Source organism: Lathyrus oleraceus, chromosome 1 (assembly GCF_024323335.1).
Source record: "Lathyrus oleraceus cultivar Zhongwan6 chromosome 1, CAAS_Psat_ZW6_1.0, whole genome shotgun sequence".
NCBI classification, from domain to species: domain Eukaryota; kingdom Viridiplantae; phylum Streptophyta; class Magnoliopsida; order Fabales; family Fabaceae; genus Lathyrus; species Lathyrus oleraceus.
Genome location: NC_066579.1, coordinates 337633189 through 337639628, shown reverse-complemented (window position 1 = coordinate 337639628; position 6440 = coordinate 337633189).

Below are 6440 nucleotides of genomic sequence, written 5' to 3'. Positions count from 1 at the left end.
CATAATTGGGAGTCCATTTTCCTCTGGAATCTGGCTTGAACGATAAAATATTCTTGAGCACAAGGTCACCTTCTCTTAACATAAGAGGTTTAACCTTCTTATCAAAAGCTTTCTTCATCCTCTGCTGATACAACTGACCATGACACAAGGCGATTAACCTCTTCAATCATATTCAACTGGTCAAACCTGGTCTGATACCATTCAGCTTCAGTCAACTTGGCTTCCATGAGCACATGCAATGAATGAATCTTAACCTCTACGGGGAGTACTGCTTCCATACAATATACAAAAGAGAAAGGGGTTGCCCATGTTGAAGTGCGGACGGATGTACGATACCCATGTAAAGCAAACAGGAGCATCTCATGCCAATCCTTATACGTGACAACCATCTTCTGAATAATCTTCTTGATGTTCTTGTTCGTAGCTTCAACAACCCCATTCATCTTGGGTCTATAGGGAGAAGAATTATGATGTGCAATCTTGAAGTCTTTGCAAAGAGCTTCCACCATATTATTATTCAAGTTCGATCCATTATCAGTAATGATCTTACTTGGCACACCATAACGGCATATGATCTGATTCTTGATAAACCTTACAATAACTTGCTTGGTTACATTCATGTAGGATGTCGCTTCAACCCATTTTGTGAAGTAGTCAATTGCCACCAAAATGAAATGATATCCATTCGAAGCTTTGGGCTCAATCATCCTAATCATATCAATTACCCACATGGAGAAGGGCCATGGGGAAGAGATTACATTCAACAGTGTCGGAGGAACATGAATCTTATCAGCATAAATTTGACACTTGTGGCACTTCTTCACAAACTTGCAACAGTCAGATTCCATTGTCAGCCAATAGTAACCTGCTCGCAACATCTTCTTCGCCATTGCATGTCCATTGGAATGAGTACCAAAGGAACCTTCATGCACTTCGGTCATCAACAAGTCTGCTTCGTGTCTATCCACGCATCTGAGCAAAACCATGTCGAAGTTTCTTTTATACAGTATATCACCATTCAAGTAGAAATTACCGGATAATCTTCTCAAAGTCTTTTAATCTTTCAAAGATGCCCCAGGCGGGTAAATTTGACTTTGGAGGAAACACTTGATGTCGTAATACCATGGCTTCTCGTCTTTGATCTCTTCAACAACAAACACATGAGCTGGCCTATCAAGACGCATTACAGATAAATTGGGAACTTCATTCCAATACTTCACTACAATCATTGATGCCAACGTTGCAAGAGCATCTGCCATCCGATTTTCATCTCGAGGGATATGATGAAACTCAACCTTTGTAAAGAAAGTTGAAATCCTCCTCGCATAATCTCTATATGGTACTAAACCAGGCTGATTTGTCTCTCATTCTACTTTGATTTGATTCACAACCAAAGCAGAATCACCGAAGACATCCAAATATTTGATTATGAGATTCATGGCCTCTTCAACCCCCATAATGCAAGCTTCATATTCTTCCATGTTATTTATACACTTGAAAGTCAATCTAGCTGTAAATGGTAGATGCGTGCCTTGAGGAGTAATAACCACTGCCCCAATGCCATTTCCATATTGATTAACAGCTCCATCAAATACCATGCCCCAACGGGAACCAGGTTCTGGCCCTTCTTCTAGCAACAGTTCATCACAATCCTTCATTTTCAAGTACAAAATCTCTTCATCAGGAAAATCATACTGTACTGAATGGTAATCTTCAATTGGTTGGTGATCCAAGATACTACCTTTGATCGCTTTCTGAGATCGGTATTCAATATCATACTCTAATAACAACATCTGCCAACGGGTAATCCTCCCAGTTAAAGCAGGCTTCTCAAATATACACTTGATTAGATCCATTTTGGATATCAACAAAGTGGTATGATTTAACATATACTTACGCGGACGCTTAGCAGCCGAAGCCAATGCACATCAAGTTTTCTCAAGCATTGAATATCGAGTCTCACAGTCGGTGAATTTCTTACTGAGGTAGTAGATTGCAAATTATTTCTTCCTAATCTCATCTTGCTGACCAAGAATATAACCCATACTATCTTCTAGCACATTCAAATACATGATCAACAGTCTTCCTTCAACAGGTGGAGACAAAATCAGAGGCTCAAGTAGATATTCCTTGATACTATCAAATGCTTTTTGGCAGTCTTCGGTCCAATCACAAGACTGATCTTTCCGAATAAGCTTGAATATAGGCGCACATGTGGCAATCATGTGGGAAATGAATCTGGAAATATAATTCAAGCGGCCGAGAAAACATCTGACTTGCTTCTCAGTTTTGGGCGTAGGAATCTCTTGTATTTCTTTGACCTTGGCAGGATCAACTTCAATACCCTTCTCGCTGACAATAAAGCCCAACAACTTACCAGAACGAACACCAAAAGTGCACTTATTGGGATTCAAGCAGAGTCTATACTTCCTTAAACGCTGGAATAACTTCAATAAATGCTGAACAAGTTCCTCTTCATCAATCGATTTAGAAATCATGTCATCGACATAAACTTCAATCTCTTTATGCATCATATCATGAAAAAGAGTAGTCCTTGCTCTCAGGTAAGTTGCACCAGCATTCTTTAAACCGAAAGGTATCACTCTATAACAGAATGTTCCCCAGGGTGTAATGAATATGGTCTTCTCCATATCCTTGGGTGCCATCTTAATTTGATTATATTCGAAAAATACATCCATAAACAAAAAGACTTTGAATTTAGCAGTATTGTCTACCAACATATATATGTGTGGCAGAAGGAAATCATCTTTTGAACTGGATTTATTCAAATCTCTATAACCAACGCACATGCGGACTTTTCCATCTTTCTTCGGCACTGGCACGATATTGGCCACCCATTGCGGATACTCAGCAGTCACAAGGAAACCGGCATCAATCTGCTTCTGAACTTCCTCTTTGATATTCACAGCCATATCAGGATACGTTCTTCTTAACTTCTGCTTGACTGACGAGTATTCTGGCTTCAACGGCAATCTATGCTCCACAATATTAGAATCCAACCCAGGCATGTCTTGATAGGACCAAGCAAACACATCTGAATATTCTCGGAGAATATCAATCAACCCCTTCTTAGCATCTGGACACAGTCGAGACCCAATCTTGACTTCCTTCACATCATCTTCGGAACCCAAGTTGACTAACTCAATCTGCTCTTTGAACGGCTGAATAATTTTCTCATCTTGCTCAAGAAGACGTGACAATTCATCACTCATCGCTACATCACTTTCCTCCTCGGCTTCAAACACAGGGAATTCAAAATTTGGAGAAGGAGAAGGATCATTGTATTCAATGGGGTTAGGAACCAACCTGCATAATGATTTGATATTTTGATTTTAGAGATGTGAATTTGTGACCAAATATTATGCAGATGGACAATCATATTGTTTATTTATGTTTTTTGTGATTGTCATTTTCAGAAATAAGCAAAAAGTAAAAGTAAACATCAAAGATGTGGATGAATAGAATTAATTTTATTGATGATCAATTTAAAATGCCCAAACAATGTTCATTTCTCCCTTAGGCATAGGAGAAGGATTTTAAAATATAAAAGCAATTACTTAGATCGATGCAAAATAACAAGAATATCAACAACAGTCCAATTGTTGCATGTTTGTCCATGCATCACAAAGTTGGTGCAGTCTTCCTCTTCATTGTTCTCTAACACAGCAGCTAAGTGTTGTTCATTCCCATGAATGAACCCTCCGCTACGGAAACTGAGTTGCATCTCTTCTGATATAACGGTTGACGAGCCTTTTTGGAACCCCAAACCAGTTCTTCCTTTGTTGTCGACGACCTCTATCACGCGCCCCCACTGATCAACAGGACCTTTCTCAACAATCTTCTGCGCATATTTCAGAGAGGACATAGGTGCCCCAACTCTCTTCTCAGCAGCAATAGATAAGACCTGGGACGGAGTTCCAACCTCATCCTCAACTTCCACATAGGAGAAAGATGACAGATGGCTGACCAATAGCGCTTTCTCTCCTCCAACAATCACTAGTTTGCCATTCTTGACAAACTTGAGCTTCTGGTGCAGAGTGGAGGTAACAGATCCTGCCTCATGAATCCATGGCCTTCCCAATAAACAGTTGTAGGCCGGGTGAATATCCATTACCTGGAAAGTAATCTAAAAATCACTTGGACCTATCTTGACTGGAAGGTCCACTTCTCCAATGACTGTCTTGCGCGAGCCATCAAAGGCTTTGACAATTACTCCACTATACCTCATGGGAGCTCCTTGATAAGATAACTTTGACAATGTTGATTTCGGAAGCACATTGAGTGACGACCCAGTGTCAACTAGCACATTTGACAAAGCATATTCCTTGCAATTCATCGAGATGTGTAAAGCCAGACTGTGATTTCTTCCCTTCTCAGGGAGTTCTTCATCGCAAAAGCTCAAATTGTTGCACGAAGTGATGTTAGCCACTATATGATCAAACTGAGCCATGGTAACATCTTGCTCCACGTATTCCTGTTCTAGAACTCTCTGAAGTGCTTCTCTGTGCGCTTTAGAATTTAAAAGCAGAGACAAAACGTAAATCTTTGAGGGAGTTTGGAGTAACTGCTCAACTACGTTGAATTCACTCCACTTGATCAATCGGAGTACCTCATCATCATCACTATTGGCTTTCAAATTGCTGGATTCACCAGACTTATCTCTTGAACAACCAACATGATCTACACTAGGCACCTCCACCTTCTTACCAACAATCAATTCTTCCTTATTCTCCGGGAACACCGGTCCAAAAACTCGACCACTGCGGGTCACTTTCTAACATCTGCAATGCTCACCACTGAACTGGTCGTTGGCAATGGGACCTCTTGATCATTCTCTATCATCGTAGCATTTTATTGATACGGCACATCCTTATCAAATGCATACGGGATTGGGCCCGCCAACCGTATTACCAACGACGAAACTGATCTATTGTTGACGTTCGGGCTACTGTTGTTATCATACTGAATCACCAACCGCTCTGGTTGCTTGAAAACGGGAACGATGACATTAACATCGTCATCTATATGACGAGATTGAACAATCTGGATCATGCCTTCATCCATCAGACGCTGGATGTCCCTTTTCACAACAACACACCCCCTTGGGTTCACACTACAAATATCACAACCTTCGTGATCATGTTCACAGTCACTCACCAAACAGATATCTTTGTGCATCTGCACCAAAGACCTTTGGATAAACCGAACATCAAAAACTTTGAATTCGCCTGGACAACCGTCCACCATGTTCACTGAAGAATTCCCATGAGCGGGCAAGGGATTAGCTTTCACATTAGGCGCACGGTCTTCAAAAGACACCATGCTACTATTCATAAGCTTTTGCACCTCATATTTCAGCGGATAACAGTTCTTAATATCGTGCTCAGGTGCACCCTGGTGAAAAGCACAGTGAAGTTCAGGTTTATACCACCATGGAAGTGGTTCTGGTATCTGCGCTGGATTCCTAGGTTGAATCAAATTCTTGAGGACTAAAGATGGGTACAGTTCTGCATATGACATAGGAATCGGGTCGAAATAGGCCTTCTTCCTCTCGAAGCTCTGTTGTTGGTGATGATTGTTGTTGGAATTGTTGATGTTGTAAGTTATTGTTCTTTATTGTGGTTGTTGTTGTTGACGTTGATTTTGATACTGTTGTTGTTTTTGTTGTTGAATTGGTGTTGTTTGCTGATTTGAAAACACTCGAATAATGGAAGATACTTGATGATGATGATGTTGACGGGGTGGTAAATTTCTTCTTGCTCGAGGTCTTCTCTGCCTCCCACTGGTTATTGCATTTGTTTCATTATCCTTCCTCTTGCTGAAACTACTCCCATACTTCTTGCTAGCTGACGCCTCCTCTTTCGACAATCGTCCTTCACGGGCCCCTTCTTCAAGTCTCATCCCCATATTTACCATTTCGGTAAAATCACTAGGGGCACTGGCAATCATACGTTCATAGTAAAATGAACTCAGGGTTTTGAGAAAAAATTTCGTCATATCCTTCTCCTCTAAAGAAGGGGTGATCTGGGCAGCCAACTCCCTCCAACGTTGGGCGTACTCTTTGAATGTCTCCTTATCTTTCTGAGACATGGACCTCAGCTGGTCCCTATCTGGCGCCATATCCACGTTGTACTTGTACTGTTTCACAAGATCCTCTCCTAGATCATTGAAAGTGCGGATGCTTGCACTATCTAACCCCATATACCATCAGAGTGCAGCACCTGTCAGGCTATCCTGGAAATAGTTAATCAGCAGTTGATCATTATCTGTCTGGGTCGACATCTTGCGGGCATACATCACAATATGACTGAGTGGACATGAGTTTCCCTTATACTTCTCAAAGTCAGGCACTTTGAATTTTACTGGGATTTTGACATTGGGCACTAAGCACAGTTCAGCAACAATCTTCCCAAACAGAT